The 20,046-nt window shown below is 35.3% G+C and overlaps 1 long non-coding RNA gene across 8 annotated transcripts in view; it reads left to right on the top strand.

Moving 5' to 3' along the window:
- The first annotated feature begins 360 nt into the window (after positions 1–360).
- Positions 361–20,046, top strand: part of LOC140323310 (uncharacterized) — an 87,545-nt gene continuing 67,859 nt past the window's right edge. The window contains exons 1-2 of one of the 8 annotated variants that reach the window (XR_011919340.1): positions 361–1,935; positions 15,491–15,548. This is a non-coding gene — a long non-coding RNA (uncharacterized lncRNA). The remainder of the gene's footprint in view (positions 1,936–15,490; positions 15,549–20,046) is intronic. The other 7 variants (XR_011919342.1, XR_011919336.1, XR_011919339.1 and 4 more) reach the window with 7 other exon arrangements.

A 20,046-nucleotide genomic window follows, 5' to 3' on the forward strand; every position in this document is an offset into this window, starting at 1 on the left:
TGCAGTAATATGGAGAAGGCAACAATAATGCTGGAGGAGCATGCTACATTGTATGCATTATAATTCACTGAACTGCAGTAATATGGAGAAGGCAGCATTAATGCCCGGGCATGCTACATTGTATGCATAGTGCTACAAAAAAGTTACACTGTTTTATCATTACATTGGGTGGAATATTACTAGCAACATGTGTTTAAAAATGCAGGTTGGGGCTGGAAGGGGGAATTATTATGTTATCTAGAAAACTGCAGTTCTAAAAAGTTATTGAGAGGTTGTACATGTGATACTGGTCAGTCTTGTAATGATATTGCTGTGTTATTGAATATTATTACATATGTAATGATAAGTATTATAAGTAGTGATTGAGTGTACTAATATCTTACTTTTCTTTTACCCCACATGCTTTTCAGCAAATTTTGCAGGTTATCAACCAGCCAGCCTAGCAGTCCAGTTAAATTTGGCCTGAGCCTTGAGCAGGTGACACACAAAAGGACCACAATGCATATGTGCATGGGTTTGCAGGGAACGTGGCCTGTTTTCGTTACGCTACTAAAATTCACTGGGCATACTATAAAGCATGCTACTACAATACAGCACTCAGTATGTTCCAAAAATTACATATAATGTTATAAAAATTGGCATTTGCCCAATGCAACTAAAAGTTTACCCTGGCATTCTGTGAAAAGATGCTCTCACCCTGTTATCACCCAGCAAAAAACTAGATCTCTATTTGGCTTCAATTTGAGTGGGTGCCCTGGCCCCCCACCCCCTTCCACAGTAACTCCCCTGCCTTCACTTTAAAACCATCTGCAAAATCTGAAGTAAAGCTGCCCAGCCCTTTTTCTAGCTATTATCTTGGCACTGAGTCAAAAGCTGATAAGCACTTGGGCGACACAGCTTCACTGCTGGGCTAGAAAAAGAGAGAGAGAAAGAGAGAGGGAAAAAAGAAAACCAGCTGCCATGATTGCAGTTTGATTGAGTGTGCCTACAAAAAAAAAGGAAGGGGAAAAAAAGAAAATTAGACTGCAAAGAATGACAAGGCATGCCAGAGGATTCTGCAGAAGATCCACCACGCTAGAGGAAGACGACAAGTCTGCCCTCCATTTTCTCTTCTCTTTACTGCCGAACTGTTAAAGCAGCTTCTCGTAGCACTCCCTCCCCCTGCATAACCCAAAGCAAAGCTGCAGGAATCATGCCAAGTGTCACGTTGCTGGTTACCCAGTACGCCTTTTTCCCCCCACTTTTTTTTTCTTTTTTACAAAAACGTCCTTTCCATACCTCTGTTTGTTAAAACAAAGTGTGGCGAGATAGTACTATTTAAAAAAAATAAAAAAGGAATCCATTGAGGACTAGAAAACAGCTGAGAGGCGACTTACTCCTGCCGCCAGCAGATATTAAAAAATGAAAACCTGTTCCTTAACCCTTAGCTAGTGTGAGCAGGCTGGAGAGCTAAAAATAAAAAATAAAAACACACGCTCACACATTGGTAGGCCCCCTCCTGCAGCAAAAAGAAGCTACGTTTTCTCAGACAGAGATGTGCGGATTGAGTGAGAGAAATAGAGAGAGCGCGAGTGTATGGTATTTTTTTTTCTTTCCAAAGACCAACATTTGGCTTTTTCCATTTGTGGCAGATCTCTGTACGCCTATTGTAAGCAGAACATCCTGCCTCTTTTGGCATGGTTTCCAAAGGCTGCTCAACTAAGTTCAGCAGAACAAACTTTTTTTTTTCTCTCTCTCTGCCGAAGAAGGAAGACAAAAAAAAATCCTGCAAGCTATTCCCCACGTTTCTTGCTTTCTTTTCTGATTTTTTTTTCTCTTTTCAGAGTTCTTTACTTTCGTTTGATAATTTTTTTTTTTATTTGGTGACATCGAGGAGTTAAAGCAATATCTTAACCGCTCAATCCTCAGAGGGGAAAAACTGACTCAAAAACTAAGGTGGGGTCTTTTTTATGTTTAAAAAAATAAAATAATTGGTCTGCTAATACAAGCTGCGTTAACTTAATGTAGCCTAGTCTTGTGATTTGCTTTAGCTAATGCGATCCTACCGGCTTCCAAACTGCACCTCTAGTGTTTCGACCTCATAGCTCCCCACCCCTTCTCACTAACCTGTATCCCCTTTTTTTTCCTATTCATCCTAATGAAAACATCCGCCGGGCTCTTCCTTTCCTTCGTTACAGTGAGCTGTTTGCAGTCTCGATGGTACAAGCCAAAAAAGCAAAAGGAAAAAAAGAGGGGAGGGCGGGGGGGACGTTTAGGCCTCGACCAGCTATTTCTCTCATAGCAACAGTACTTCTTGGTACGCCTAGCTTTGGCATACATCAACAATTTTACCCGGCCAAGTATCCCATTGCGTCATCTCTCGCCATTCCTCTCAACCAATTGAATCCTTTCTGCTTTCATAAAAAAAATATATACTTTTAACTTCATTGGTAAATTCGAAGGAGAGAAAAAAATAAAAAGAGGGGGATGGCATTGAGGAAGAAAGACATTATTAAATGTGCACAGGCTCCACTTTAAAACTTTACAGGCCTTGTAGTCGTCCCCCGTACAGAAAAGAGGATATGGGTTTGGAGGGTCAACTATTTCTAATTTCACGGGGTGGGGGGTCGAGGGGGAGGGGTTACTACTTTTTATATAAAGAGAAGCATAGTAAAAATCAACAAGGGCAACCTATGTATAAAAGACTATATACCATCATTCATAGCTAATGTACTTGTGAGTGTTTGTGTATAATTATATATATATATATATATAATTGAAATGTTTAAATACCAGTACACTTACAGGTAGGACGATAACTTATGCACAGATTTTTAGGCAGATAAAAATACTAAAAAATTGAACCCTGTCTGTCTCATTATCTCTATGTTTATTAGAATTTACACACGAAACTTACATTTTAAGGGTTTACACATCAGTTGCAGCTTACATGTGTATGTGTATGTGTAGTATCTATTTATCTATCTGTATCATGCAGTGATCCTGATGATTGCACACAGACATACAGACATGTACAAAAAGACTTATTTATATAAAACATTTCTGTAGTATTGATTCCAAGTATATTTAAAGGCAAAACTAATTTTTTTTAGGTGACAATTCAGCTCCTAGGACAGTTGATTAGCTATTTCGGTAATATTGGATCAGTAACACTATTGTTTTTTTACCCTAACTACGCTCAGAGACATGATAGTCATATTGTACCATCAGATACTTATATTTTATACCCAAAGCCTAAGAACTGCAGAGATATGTGCTGATAGCCCATGCCATGGAATACACCTTGCCTCTATATAATTATTTTCATGAAATAAGTGACAGACAGTCGCAAGGTAACAGAGGGAGGCGAAAAATATGAAAATTTTGTAGAAAAAATGCGAAACAGAATTTAACATCCTAAAAATAGGTTCATTCCCTCGTGGGCAGGATGTGGGGGGCTCGGAAAGCAAGGTTTAGAAAATAACTTGCTGTGTTCGCTTTACAGTAATCAAAAGCTCTTCCAGATCGTCCATTTACCCTTAAAATTCTTAGTTGCTTTTTTTGTATCAAACAGCTTGTAGTACTGAATCCTGCCAAAGCTTTCTGCAATCAGGGCCTAGTCTCTGGTATAGACAGGAATTAAGCCTTCGTAGTATCCACACAGGCTGTAGCAATAAGTCACAAAATCTGGGGAACATTTAGGTAAATTAAAGACCTAAAGGTTCGGCCTGCTTGGTTTCTATTAGGCTTTTAGAATGTAAAATGTGTTGTAACTGAAGTTGGTGCTGTTTTTGCAAGCATTGTGTATATTGCATCAGAATGGGATTGAAACATAACAGCATTATAACTGCCAGCTGTCCCTGATTTCCAAGGACGGTCTACAGGTTTAAAGAAATAGATGTCCCTGGAAATGTTTGTTCCTAGAAAAGTCTCTGCAATATTACAAATCCCTTTTCTCTACCTGTTTGAATAATCATCACCTGCAACCGACCTCCTGACTTATTTACTGGTAAAATAATGTTAAAAAGCAGAACTTAAAAATACAATCAAGATCAACACTGTAATATGATGATAAGTAATATGTAATAAAAATATTTCCCTATACACACAGAGTGCTACTATGTACATTCATACATTTTTAGAATATATATTTATATAACATAATTTATTAATATAAATTTATCTATATCTATATATATAGTATGTATGTGTTGTACCTATATGTTTATATAAATATATGCATATACATTATATGTAAATGCACCTAATAAATCTATTCTTTTTATATTTCTGGCTCCTAAAAATTCCTGTGTGTGTCTTGGCCCTTTTTGATAATATATATATATATATATATATATATATATATGAAATAATTCTGACCGAAAGTACCCAAAATTCTGCAGTCCACCTAAAACGTATTGGACCTATGTGAAATGTTTTCTTTCGAAAAATTTAACCCCTTATTTGTCAGGATGCCACATCCGAGTCTAAAAAACAAAACTAGTGAAGTTGTGTAACTGTGCTGTGAATTGCTGCATTTTAGGGCATAAAAAATAACAGTACCAAGATGAAGAAAGATGTGAGCTGGTCAATCACAAGAAAATCTGCCGAATGCACACAAATTACACAGAGGTAGCAATACAAACGGAGAAGACATAAAAAGACAAACTATAAAATAGACTTGTAATAAAGAAAGCATTCACACCTATGTATATATATATGTATATATATATATATGTCCAGACAGAGGCTAACTTTAAATAAAGTATATAAATACACATACCTATGCAAAAGAGGAAAAGCACATTACAATAATCCTGGCCAAGTAACTGTTTCTGTGTTGTGTCTGGCGAAACTCCAGACGCCATTTCAGGGCTTACTCAGTTCCGCCATTTTATATTTTCCCTGTTTTGGCCTATATTTGCAGGTTACATATGTTAGATATGCAAGTACTAGTTCAGCATGTATATTGTGTGCATGCACACCTATGTGTGTATTTGTTGCATACCTTGTGATGCACTAAAGTGGACATTAAAGGTGCAACAAGTTTTTGTATTATAATAAAATGTCACAACACAAAAGGACAATCCTAAACTTTCATGTAAGCAACATTTTGCAATATATATTACATTTTATCTCATTCCCCTTTCATTATTATGACAGTGCTAATTTATTAATGCAAAATAAAATGTTAGGCTGTGTATTCATACATGTGTTAGCTGTTCATAGAAATGTAAAATATGAAATTGATGTGTATGCTATAGATAGCTTATTGGCAAAGAAAGGGAAAGGTATTTGCTTCACTTACACCAACAGATAATGTTCATTGCAATGTTTTTTTTGTTAATACAATAATATTTTCAACTTTGTGTGTGTATGTGTGTGTGTATAAATATAAATATATATATATATATATATATATATATATATATTCTGTCTCTCTTTTTCGACAGAGCTTTAGCTAGTGGAAAAGTTTTAATGTAATCATACAATGAAACGTATAACTTTATCTTTTTTTTTTCTAACGATGTCTTCTTTTTCGTAATTTGAACTTCATATTTTTTTCCTATTACATCTGATAATGCAAACAAAAGATATATACTCTTTTTTATTTTTTTATATTCATTAAAATAGAAAAAGGTGATCCTCTTAAGGGGAAACAAGCAAGCACATTTTTCCTTTGTTTAATTACGCAATATATATTTTCACTTGCTTTTAACTCATACAGGTCACTGGAGTGGGTTTGTGGGTTTGAAGTTTAAATGTACTCTGATTTTGAAGTCACCTCTATATGTTATTGAACGTACATTTATATATATGCTGATTTGGACTTCAGCGTCACTCATTTGAGATATGGAATATGCCTTGGTAGTGCAAAAAATGCAAAAAACAATAAAACCAAATGCTTGTTAGCTTTAATACAGGGCAAAGGGCGCTGATAAAATGACAACTCTTATCTATAAAAGATGAAAGTAAAGGAAATTGAAATTTAGTAATAAGAATAAAAGTTTATTAATTAACTTTACAATAAAAGATGTGATAAGGCTGCAGTATATACCGTGTGAATAAACAGAAGAAAATATCTTGTTCTTCACAATATCAGTTCAGTATTCAGGTGTTGTATAAAGCCATCTGCAGTTTATACAAGATTCTGCTTTTTTTTTTCTTTTTACAAGATCAATTCCTGACTTGTAATGAGGCAGTGCAACAAATAATCAATGTCTGCACTCCTGCCTTTCACTGACTAATGGCGTATCATTAGGTCGGATCAGACACTGCAAACACTTTCTGATGGCATTTTGTAATATTGCCTCCCATACTGTCACAAATTATTCTGAACATTGCAGTTCAAAATTTTATAGTTTATTATGAAGAGGTTGGGTGCTGTCAGAGTCAAGAACATTAAAAAAAATATATAAAGTTTGCATTTAGTAAAACTGATTTACTAAAAGAGTTGAGAATCTTCACACAATAAATTGAGTGAATATTCACTTCAATTTTTAAGTGTAAAAATAAAATTCCTGTTTACTTATTTCATCCGGAATGAATTGGAAAACTTAGGTGAATATTCACACAATCTATTGCGTGAACTTTCATATGTGCTTTAATTCAGCCGGTGTGATTGGAACTTGGCTCTGAGAAACAGGTGGAGCTGTATTTGCTTCAATCTATTTACAAAGGAACAGATATTTATTTATTTTTTAAATTTCTCTTGCATACGATTGAACATTTAAAGTGAACATGCTTCATCGTCCTTACTAAAATAGTTAATTATAGTGAACAGTCTCTTCTTTTTACGTAAATCAAACCTATTGCTCATGTAGCAAAGTATGTGTTCACTTTGCATAGTGATTGTTCCCTTAGCTTAGTAAAAAAGATAAAGCTGTGTTAACTATTCAATCATACAAAAGCAAAAATTTAGTTTTTTATTTTATTTATTTTTTAATGCACATGATTGGGTATTTAAAGTAAATACATCTTCACCTTATTTACTAAGCTACTTTTTACTTTACAAAACCTTGTACTAGTCTTGAAATCAAAACATTTTAAAATAACATGGGTAATTGTGTTTTCTTTTTAGATTTGTGTTGCATGACATTTTTTTAAAACAGCTTATTTAGGTGGAACTCCGCCTTTGTGACAGACTTGAAAATGCAACAGGGTATCTGTAAATATCTTTTATTATCTAATTTGTTTCTTTGTGTTTGTACAGGCGTTTGAAGTATCTATTTTAACCGCTTGACTTATGCAGTTTTTCAGTGGGGCTCAGTCTACACCCATTTACAGTTAATTGTGAAATGTTCATACAAACTTTAAATTGTATTTATTGTCCACAGTAGAAAATCAAAAGCCTTGTACATGGAAAATGAAGCTTGCAATTGCTATTTACAAAATTGATTTCTTATGTTGCCCTTTTAATGATTTTTTTTTAAAATGCATGAAGAAGGAGTTACTAATAGTAAATCATGAGCTATGGAGAGCAGCAACTACAAAGAGTTTACCATAATATTTTAAAAGGATCCAACTAAACATTGCTATTGAAGGACATTTTTTACGTAAGGACTTTTTGATCACCACAAATACTTATTTCAACCTAATGGAAATGTCAAATCATTTTTATTTTAAAAATCGAATTTATTTTAGTGTTTCATGCAAAATTGGGTGCAGGATGCACGCACTGAACTGTTGAGGATAAATGTAATAACTTAATATGTTGAATGTGACATTATATATCTGAATCAAGACAGTATCCACTGCAATCTATATATATATATATATATATATATATATATATATATATATATATATATATATATATATATATATATATATATATATATATATATATATGCTAGTCTGAGAAAAACTATTCTTGCTTTTTGATTCTACTTTATTTAAAAAAAAGAGTCATGAGAGCCGATCAAAAGCGACATTTAAAGGTGTTTTTTAGATATATATATCTATATATCAAATTCAATATTTTGGTAAGACACAGCCAACCTTTACCTAAACCCTGATAAAGCTTTAATACTGATTTCACCATGAAAAACTATTGTTACCGATTTCAGATTAAGATGTAAGCAAAATTCGCCCCTAATTGACAGAAATTAATTTTCACTGAAAATGTCTTATTCTTAGAGAGATGAGAAAACAATTTTACCAATAACCATTGGTATTCATGCTCTAAATGTTGATACCCATCACTGGTCCCTATATATATATATATATATATATATATATATTTATATAAACAGAGTGCCAGCACATTGCAAATTCATTGCACTTGTTATCAAAATTGATACTTTATACTTTATTGATAAATTATTCATTATATTTATATTATGATATTAATATACGTCTTGGAATAATTCCTAATTTATTTATTTTCGAAAATTGATCCCATTACATTGTGTGATTCCACAATTTTTGGACATTAAATACAGTGCTACTAAAACATCAGTGATGTTGGGGTCTGCAAGAGGAACCACAACATCCAGTAGCTGTTTTATATTCATAGCTAGCTGATTTTTTAGCTAGCTGACATATACCAGGAAGAAATGGCTTTGTGCTTCTTGAATTATAGTGAGACTTCTGACTCAGAATCCCCTTCACGCTAAAAACTAGGGAATTATTTCATTTGTGAATAATTAGCAGTGAAAATTAAATAGGTTTGGCACGTGGCGTTAAAATGGACATTTAGTCATTTCACAAGTCTGCAAGAACATTTTAAATGAAAAAACAGTCACTGAGTTCTAGTCCAGTGACTCTGCCTAGGTTCCGTTGATATCATCAGTCTGCTGCAGGCAGCTGAAGCATTTCCTCAGTTTCCTTTCCAGTGAAACTTTGTAGTAAGTCACAAGGAGAGTCTGCAGCACAAGTGGACAGAAGACGTCTTGTCTTCTCTGAGCCAGCATCTCAGTCCAGAATGTGGATGCTGAACCTGGATGATGCCTGAATTTGGACCGTGATGTTCTAGAGAAATTATACTTTAGGTGTTGTGTATCAGCACCCTGGAGACAACTACTCAAAAATGGTGCAGTCACAAATATTTTAGCATTACAGTACACTTTAACTAGACCCAAATGGACCTGGGATATATATATTAACAATGAGAGGGCTGCCGCATGGGGTAGGACACTTAGTGACAGATTCTCTTTAGGCAATGGTTGACTTTAATTGCAGAGGATAAAATGTCTCGTTAAAGCCATATGCCACGATGAGGCACTTGGGAGAGAAGAAAGAGAGAATTGAAAAGTTGCTTTGGTAAACAGCACCCGGGCTGTCATTTCTCTCAGTTATTCTCTCACGCTAGACAAGGGGAAATTTACAAGGCATTTGCAGATGGGTGAACACAACTGGGGTATCGGCAGAATTTTATGGGGTCCCTCTTTTGTTATGTGTTTGTCTGTCTGCCCTGAAGCTGCAGTTTTATCAGCTGCTTTTCTCAACAAGGGCACTTTCAAACTAGCAAAAGCTCTGCCAATTTTAAAATTTCATGGTCGGTTTTCAAAAGACATTCTTGCTGACCTACTTTAGCAGCTTTTCTCAGAGACATGTAAGGTTGGGGTTTTTATTCTTTAATTCTGCCCACTTATTCACTCTTTTTAGCATTTTTCTTTAATACCTTTTATTCCACCGAACACTCCTCCAACACTTAGCTACAGAGAAACAATTTTCTGTATTTGTGTAAAGAATATATTTTAAAATTATATATATATATAAAAACCCGGTTATGCAAGACATGCACATGGTTGCCTTAAAAAATATTAAAGGCTATACTTGAGGGGTAGTTAGGGGTTAGAACCACTTTCAGGTTCTTATTGCTGTTGGTGTCCTCTGAAAATAATATAATCTTTCCTACTGATCAGATCACCAATACTACCAGAAATAAAAGTGAGATAAATCCCAAATTTTGAGTTGCTGCCAAAAAAGGAGTATAGGGGAAATTTTATGATGGGGACACTTGTTTCCGTCTAAGAGAGGTTTTCTTTGGAAAATTATTCATACATTGGAAAAATATTCTTTTATTTCCTCCTAAAATGAAACTCTCTCCAATTTTTTTTTAGAAAAGTTACCCGTTCTAATCCAACACGGCATTACCAGTGTAACAATTTCCTGGTGTTCTACTTTAAGTCCATAGGACAGCACAAGCAAAGGAAAGTTTCTCAAAACTGACACAGAAAAAAATGACAATTCTTATTCTTTTACTCTGTGTAAATTGAAAAAAAAACTTTTGGCTTTACATCTCTTTTTGAGTTTTAGAGGTTCAGGGATAGAACCCCTGTTGGAATTTATTTGCTGTCTGTGTCCCACCAGAGAGATATATTCTGATGCAGGAAGAACAAAAATTACAGAAACAGTGATAAGAGTTTTAAATACGCTATCCAACATGTTTTAGCTTGGAATAGACTTTAATGCTAGGAGACAGGAGTATCTCCATTGGCTGTTGCAGTCCTTTAGTAGTAAACTTGTGCTGTGAGCAGGAAATTAGAAGTAGTCACTTTGCCGTTATATCTATTAGGAATGTCTTTATAAATGTCACAATTCATATCCACTGTTCTCCCCCTACTGTGTGTTGCATGTAGCTCCTGGTCAAAACAACCAATCAGGTTTCACAGTGTTATGAGTCACCCTTATTTTTTACACCTTCTAAAGTGGGAATAGAGTTTATACTCATTTGAGTATAAAAATTTATTCTTGAGCGTTTATTTAAAAAAAAGAGGGTTTTCCTGTACCTATGATTGGATATTGAAGTTACCATGTAAGAAAACAGAAGCCAAACTTACCTGTCCCATAGCCCGTTCGTTTAATATTCACTGTTTAGAAGCTTAGTCATCCTAAGAATTTTCAGCATCCAACATATTTTGACGGATGGCTGCTTCTCACTTTATTATGTCTCACTACACCTCACCTCACTTGACACTTTGGTGCAGTCATCCCAAAAAGCTAAAGAAGTGATCTGAGATGTGATCCAGATCCATCTCAAGCCTTTTGCTTTTTAGACAGCTATCTTTGGCAGGCCTTTAAAAGCCACCCACAATCGGTCCTTCTAAAACATCGCAAGGTCAATGGCCTAAAATTGCTGCATTGATACCTTTCCACACAATCTCTGATGCCACTAGCCCTATACCATCAACACCACTGTGCACCAAATCCTAATGTCTTCTTCCATTTTTTCCTTCAATTTTTCCTTTTGCACAAGGAGATAGATGCTAGCTTAATAATAACATTACTTTTCAGGCATGTGGACGACTAGCCAGCCCAACACTGATATTAAGCAGTCGACTACTTGCAGGCATACAGGGAGTCAACTAAGAAAACAAGACTTCCCATTTGTAGCCAAGACAATTTTTCACTGACTGTCCGCCAAGTAGCAGTTAAATTACTACTTAAAGGCTGCTGGTTTAGATTTGCAAGCGAAGAGAAAATCGTTAGTTTTACTATGAATATAGAAACTTTGAATTACAAGTAATCCACATACGGTACACCCTATGTATATAGGATACCTCCTCATGATTTGCTGAGCACCCATAGCAGAAGCTGTTTGTCTTCAGAATGTCTCCCTTTGTTTGAAACTCAATATAGAAGAAACTCCCACAGAAGGTGGTTGGACGAATATTGTGTTATTATTCTTTTTTTTATATAAAAGGATGCTTGGCAGTTGTGTACAGAATAGTTCCCTGAGTAAATGCTAATTGAATAAACTCTATCAATGCTCCCCAAACTGCCCTGTCCCATGATAGTGTGGTTGCTGTCTCTGTGATAGCCTTATTGGACAATGGAAGTCCTTATTGGACAAAATTGGAAGTTAGAAAGGTTTAGCAATGAACTTATTCACAACCAGTTCCCCAGTAATAAATTATTTTTCAGGTGTAATTGTATATCTGTATATCCCCATACCATATATGTATATGCAGGCTTATTTACTGTACATCGCTGCATATATTGGCTCTTTATCAATACAGTTTGTTAATAATAACTGTATAACACTCTACTGAGCATTGCTCGTTAACAGTGTGGGGAGAGTTCCTCCGCTTCTAAATCCCAGTTCAGCTACTAATATTTTAAGGTTAAACCCTGCCCTGCGTGGTCAAACCCTGTGTTATGTAAAATATTTTACCAGGAAATGTGCTAGAACTATGGAACACTTCCCACAATATGTTATAGAGAAGAGTGAGAGGTGTTCTGTATTGCTAACACACTTGTTGTTGTCTGGTGACAATGGTACTCCTTCATAGATAAGTGAGCGAGCATTGTCAACCTAGGAAAAAAGAGCCGTTATTCACAGGATCACCAATTAAAAGGACAGGAAAAATGAAAACTAATGCAGTCATTACATATAAGGACTGGTAAGCAGCAGTATATTAAGTGATTGCTCTTGGAGATAGATGCACTTTAATTCTCAACCTTAGAGATAAAGGATGTTAAGAGTTATAGACATAAGTATTGTGACCTGAAAGAAAGGGCAAAGTATTGGGTAATACATTTCTTGTTGAAGACTAACTGAGCAAATCAATGCAGAATATTTGATTGAGATGGAGGAAATTGGCACTGGTGTGTTTTAATTTCTAATTTACCCACAATCAGCTGCTTCAGATACCCAGCATGTATGCTGGTGGAGGATTGGCTGGGCATGATAAGCTGTGAGACGGCTGTAGTTTGAATGAGCAGACTGTCATTACTGATTGATTATAATGTGCCTTGCAGAATAATGATGTGATCAAGGCATTGTCTGGACGTGAGCTTTCAATATCATCTCATGTGTAATTGGCCTTTCAAAAAAAAAATTTGTAAGGATTGGAAAGGAACTTAAAATAAAAGATTCAGTCCACGATCTAATGTATCTGCATTACTGCATGCCTTTATAACACATAGAAAACTGGGATATTTTTAGGCCTGGGGCTGTATTTACTAAAACCCATTGGCCAGAGAAGACAACTACAAATCCCAAAACCTGTTTGGTGTCCCTCTTTGTACCACTTTCACATATTTTCAGACAAATCCACAAATGCAGAGAGAAGTCACAAGGTTCTTTATAGTTATGAAAACAAAACCATCTATCCATTTTTTGTATGGGGATCTTCATATAAATTACTCTAATAGGACCACATGCTTCCTCTAATAGTAAACTAGTAGATTTCACTAAAATAATCACATGACCCAATAGGCTAAGCTTGTGAAAAGTCCACCATCAGCATTGCATGCCTAGGCAGCATGGTATCTAAGTGAATCTACTTAATCCCGCTACCAAATACCCATAAATTTTGGCCAAATTGCGCCATTTTTAAAATTTCTTTCTATTAATAATAAAAGAGACCTTACATGATAAATATTGATAATATAAAGCAAATTTTATTACAAATTGTAAACATTTCAAACATTACCCCCTTTTAGCATCTGGAAGAGAAGAAAATACCTGGTACTTCAGGGTATGTAATGGTGCTGCTGCTTGGTGATTAGGCCAGCAATGTCACATAGGAGTGGTAAAAGAAGACTCAGACCTAGGTAGGCTACAGTCATCATGATTCTAACCTTACACGGGGCTTTGCGTCTACATTCCACCAGGTGAATGGAGTAGAGAGGAAGCATAGTAAAGGTAAGTATATGCTTGGAGTAGCAGCAGGCTTTAGAATAAACTTGTTGTTTTTCCACTGGGTTTGTTAGGGAGGGTGTCAGTGCTTTGCATATTCTGCAGCTGTGCTAATGCCCCACCTCCTGCTTCTATGCTAAAATACTACTGAACACACCTACCCCAAATCCTCCTATGTTATCTTCTCCCCCAGGTCATCTGCTTGGAGAGGCATGAAATATAAGCTTCCGCTGACAATTGAGAAGGGTAACTTCAGCACCAGTATTTTTTCAGGCTCAATGGCTGTCTGACCCCTGGGACTTGTCCAGCATTGTTATATATATATATATATATATATGAACACAGCTGTTATTTACAGTAAAGTCACAAGCAATTTTATTTTTTTATATCTGTAGGCAGGTATTCAAAAAGTGGGTAGGGCATTTTTTCAGTCCAATGTTTTCTAAAACCATAAATGCAACCTCACATATTATATATATAATTTCTATGTACAGTAAGATTAAATACTGTTGCATGATAAGATCATAATGCTTCCAACTCATATGAAAATATACTTTCTAGTGTGATGCAGAAAGTCTTATCGCTGTCTGTAAATGATTATTAGGGCTAGGCACATATTTTAACTCTCATTCTATCACTGATAATGGTAGTTTTCAGCAAATAAAAAGATTATTAGGGCTAGGCACATATTTTGACTCCCATTCTCTTACTGATAATGGTAGTTTTTGGCAATTTTCTGCAAAACTGTTTTTTATGTTTGGCTAAAGGGCCCCGTTTTTCCAATCAAAAAGAATAACAAGCATAACAATATACTATAATTAACCACTGCAACTCTTTAACTATAAATAAATATAATAAAACCTCATTTCAACAATGAAATAGCCAGGAAGGGGTCTTTGGTCCCAGTATATCTTAAAGTTGACTGTACTGGTTTCAACTATACCTTCTTTTAAATATACCACAATGTCCCCTGAGAGCTGAGTCATAGAGAGACACTAGAAGCACCAAAGAGCCCCATATCATCACGCTTTACCAAAACCCCATGCCTTAATTTCCAGATGCCAAGGACTTCCCACCAGTTTGGCTACCATGACCAAATATCTATTCAATGACCTGAACAAAAGGGGTTAGTAGGGTGAGAGTAACATTCCAGCTCTTCAGATCGTTCTAAACTAGACTTTCTTAAACCAACCCTTGAAGGGCTATGCAGCTCCTACATACTTAAAGCTGGCCTCCTTCTAGAAGTAAGCCTTTCCCAAGATCATTAGATGTTCCTTTTGTGATCTTAGTGCTCAATATGGCTTAACATAAGGCTATGGTCCATGAAATGATATATGGCATGTTTACAAAAAAAGTTGTCATTCATAATAAGAAGGATTGTGGGTTTGTAATTTCATCAGTATCTCAAAGGCTAGTAATTTACAGGAATATGCAGTCTGAGAAATTATCTCAAGAGTGCAAGAATGTCACATAATTTGGCTGTTCCTTTAATTGTTCAGGCTTAAATGGCATACTTGGATTTAAAGAAAAACATTTTTTTTGTCAGAAGAACCCATTCATGATTTATTGTTATGATTAGGTTTTAAAACCACAGAACATAGAGAACAAGAAAGTCTTTGAATAAACTGCAGCAATAATAACAAGCCTTGTCCAAACCTACAATATTCATTGTTTTATGACATTATCTACTACATTGTAGATCCTTTTATGACCTAATCCAAAAAAATGTTAAGCACACTCTTCAGCTAGACATTTCAAAAAGCCTAACTGAGCTGATTTTCTATTTTCGGGGGGTTACAGTTTAAAGCTAAAGTTGAATTTTCCTATATTTTACATATGTAGTCTACTCCTGTCCATCCTTATATATGTTGATTCTTTAAAAGCTGGGCTTTATCTGACCTATTTTCTTTTAACACATAGGATCTTCAAAAACTTCAGATCAAAGTGGCTATGAAGACAGATTTGACAACATCAAGAGGTATGCTTTGACTTTGTGCAACTAAACTTGACTTTTCACAAATGCTGCTACCAGATTGTACACAGCTAAACACGCCTTGAATATTTTTAATGCATTATAGCTGTATAATTGAATTTAGAAAAGTGTTACAAAATATATTTTTTTTTTGGTTCTAATAGAAAGGGAAATATTTAGGACCCTGTCAGGTTTTTATATTCCCTTAGTATACCTAAACCATTGCAATCACTCCACAACAGACAGTAAGATGAGATTTTTCCAAGGAGAAGTGATATTCCCACTCAGACAGTTGTCACTTTAAGCGGTTCTCACATCAGCAGATTTAAGCTGCGTACACACTTCCAATTTTTATCAATGGTAAACGAACGACGAACGATCCTGCACGATATCTGCGAACGATCGTATGGCACCGATCCTGTACATACAGATAACTACACGATCGTTCAAAGATATTGTACACACGATAGATGCGATCGTTTGAAGGATACAGGAAGTGACGTGCACCACAGGAAGTGAGCGAACGTTCGTTCACCGTGCATGCTCAGACCATGGACGATCACTGAACGACCGTACACACGATAGATGGTCAACGATCGTCATCCGATCCGCCGGTCCGGTCGTTCATTTCCAACGACTATCCTCGTTCGTCGGCGTCGTTGGTTACTTTTTTTACGAACAATTTTTGGCCAATCGTTCGTTCGTCGTTCATTTCCAACGATAAAAATTGGAAGTGTGTACGCAGCTTTATCCTAACCTCCTGTTCAAATGACTATATAAAAATGTTGGATTTTCCATCACTTTCTGTTCCAAAGACAATGGCCAACAAAAAGTTTACACATTTTTATTAATATTATAATTCTATTTTTCTTTATTATATTTATTATTCTGTGTTATTATAAATCATGTGAAGTTTAAATTGATGAGCATGATTTTTCACCAGCTGTTATATAAAGCCGGAGAACTAAAATTATGTCTACACAATTTGTACCTAAATTTAACACAGTTTTTGTTTACTGCATAAAAAGTGAGAGCAGAAAGAGAAAGCAGAAAAAACAGAGGTTAAGCTTCAGTAAACCCAGTGCCCTGTGAATGTCTCACTACACGTGCCTAAATTACTTCTTTATTTTGTGATGGCCCTTTGAGAGCAGCTCCTATTGAGATCTGAACAAAGGCCATGACCCAGAGGTCAGAGAGTAACTGAGGAAGTCTGACCTTCCTTTGTTGGTAACTGCTCTGTTTATTTTGCCTAAGTAAAGATCACCAATACATTAACTAAAGAGGATTAAAAAGGTTATACCCCCAGGGATATGATTCAGACAAGTGGCAAAATCTATTGGTTGGGATCCTTCTTGTTACACCATTTAAAAGGATGTCTTAGCGCAGCAGTGACTCGCATTTACCAGAGACAAGCAAGGCCATGAGTTACAAGTTTGTGTTCAGATGCAGAATAAAATCCCCAAAAGTTTGACAATAAAAAAAAAAAAAAACAGTTGGCCTAGAACTGCATGCACTTTTCTGTATGCAATTCCTTTTAGGTTTAATATTCACAATTTTTTTATAATTACACTTTTTTTTTACATAAAAGTAAAAGTCTGGTGGTCTGACTTATTCATTTTTTTTCTTTTTAATTCTTTTTGATTTTTTTTTTAAACATGACAGATTGGCATTAACACAGAGGTTATACTCATAGGCCAAATTAGATTTTTTTTCTCCTGCCAGTTGCTGACAAATGAAAAGTTTTTTTTTTTTACTTTTCTACCTTCAAGTGGATTTTTAGTTAAAATGTATCTAAACTGAAAACAAAAAGATTAAATATTGCTTCCTTAGGCTTCATACACACGTCGGATAATTCTCCTCTGATAATCGCCTCAGGGCTGATATCGGACAAGATTCTGGCGTGTGTAAAGTGCTCGTTGTTCGTCGTTCATGGATCCGTCCAGCCTAAGAGTTGAATAGAGTGGCTGAATTAGTTTTTCTTGCTTTTTCAACACACTTCCTCTTGTGCTTGCTTTTACCCTGTTTCTATGGCAGGAGCAATAATAGTTAGGCTGGACTGCCTTTGTTCATCTTCATTGCATGGGGGATGATGTGTTTAGTAGTTTACACATGAAAAGATAACATTTTTGCTTTACATTTAGCTTAACAATAGGCCTATAAAGATCAACCAGTATATTTATTAAAAAAAAAAAAAAGTTTTTTTAGTGGAAGAATCTTTGCATATCTCTTCTGGTTAAAGAGCTTTTCCCCTTTTTTCTAGCTTTTTTTTTAAAGTGCACAGAGCCTGCATGATATGCAGATTGGACTTAACACCCTGGTTCATTCAGGGCAATTATAAAACGCAGAGAAGGCAGCTATAATGTAGCTCCTTTGTGTACAGAGATTAAATAAGAAGTGGCTGAGCAATGGCAGATGAGGAGAGAAAAAATTGACAGAAAAAGTATTGGAGAGGACTTCAGCGCTGGTGGGCAGAGAATGACAGCTCTCATCTGTTATCGCTGGAGCAGGGGAAACGTTGCAGTTAAGTTTCCCTCTATAGGCAAACAACTGCACACAATAGGAATAAGTATTTCTTGTACCTAGAAATATCTCTAAAATCTAGTTGGTTCAGTTACTGTTAACTGAAATTAAATTTCTTAACTGTGAAACTACCTATATATCTGAGGAGCACTCTATCTAAAGCTAGCCATCAGAGGATAGTTAGACATTTGTTCAAAGTTTGAAGTTGGCTTTATATCCAGATTTTGGCATAAACATAATCGCTTCAGTCACCCAATCATTTATGTTTATATTGTGATGTAGAGAGAAAAGAAAAACATACAAACACCTCCTGGACTGGCTTACTAAACTAAACAGCAGACCGTGGTCTTGTAACCTGTCCAATCGTTATTTCACTAGAAATCCCTTGTCTGGTCATGTCTACAGGTGTCTACCAGATTACCATCCAGTCCAATTTAAAACCACCAGATGAGTTGCATGTACAATCACATAAGGGTCAATAGCAAGTTATCCATGACAACAGTTTTCTTTTCAGGTTGTTTAAAACAATTCCATATTGTACATGTATGGCTAGCCAGATTTTTTTCCCTACTGTTCTCTGGGGTTCTGTTAGAGAGATTTCCCCTCACTTGCTGTCCGAGCAACAACAAATACACCAGATGTAGTGGAAGTGAGTCAAAGTCTCTACAATATTAAAATCATGAATACACCATTACTTATGGGTGCATTGCGATACATCACGTCATATGGCATGAGCACCACTAAGAAACAAAAGCATATAAAACAGCTGCACAAATCTTATATAAAAATCTTTTTTATGCATGTGCATCCTTGATCCCGTGCATACTTTTTTTCCAGGAAACTTGTTAGATAAACATCTGCCCATGCCTGGATGTATTAAAATGAGCCTATCATTGATTTATTTATGCCTTTAATATTGTAGAGATTTTGACTCTCCTGCTGACTATACAAATATTAAAATCTGGATGGATTTATATATGTGATTTTATTAGTATCCATAAATATTCCAGCTCTCCTCCTATACCAAAGTTTTGTATATAAAGCATTATAATAAAGCCAAACTCTAAGCAAACATAAAACACATAAATAAACACAGCTCCATGTTTATTATTTCATCATTAATTGTGTGTTTTTTTTGCAAGCACCTAATCACATGGTCACATGACTGTGTTGGATCAAATCTGGTCAGATCAGTTGAGAAATCTGACCACATTCATAAACTCCCAAGTCGGAATAGGTATTTTTTTAATGCGCTATACTACAGCTGACATAGACAGAAATAGTACAGCTCGGCCAATCACCTGTCATAGTCCAGCAGCCAGATTTGCTAAGCCATACTGTACCTGCCAATGACCCTCAAAGTATGGCTAACAAAAATGTGTGTTAAAAAACTTTTATCTAATTAACTCATATGAAAGTAATAAATGCAAAAGTAAAATGGATGTAATGGTACTATTTATTTCTCTGACCCTATTAGCAGGACAGCAAATATGCCAGTATTCTGAGACTCACATTAAAAAAAAATAAACATAGTTTGAGGATCAAGAACTACTGGAAAAATTATTTTATTTTTTGTAACAAATGAGTGTATTGTAACAGTTGGAAATAAATCTACACGGTATTAAATAAATAAAAAGTAAAAAAATAATAAATAAAAAATAAATCTTTTTTTTCCTACACGGTATTATTTGTACTTTTTTGTTTTGTTAAATTTAAAACAATTAAAAGAATTTTGACAATCTAACTGTATAATATTATTTAGAGCTAACGATAGCTATGTAGCACACGGGCCTCCCTGATGTAATACAAATGAATGTTAAGATTTGCCCTTAGTTAAAATTGTATAGTATATGGTCAGCTCAAATGTTTTCACACCTCTATACTTATAAAGAAGGGTTTTTGAAATAAAAGAAGTAAAGGGTATTTAAGCAGTGTTGCCGAGGCCCTGCAATGAAGGAATGTGATATGAAATCTTTAAGATACT

This window comes from Pyxicephalus adspersus, chromosome 2, assembly GCF_032062135.1.
Source record: "Pyxicephalus adspersus chromosome 2, UCB_Pads_2.0, whole genome shotgun sequence".
Lineage (NCBI taxonomy): Eukaryota > Metazoa > Chordata > Amphibia > Anura > Pyxicephalidae > Pyxicephalus > Pyxicephalus adspersus.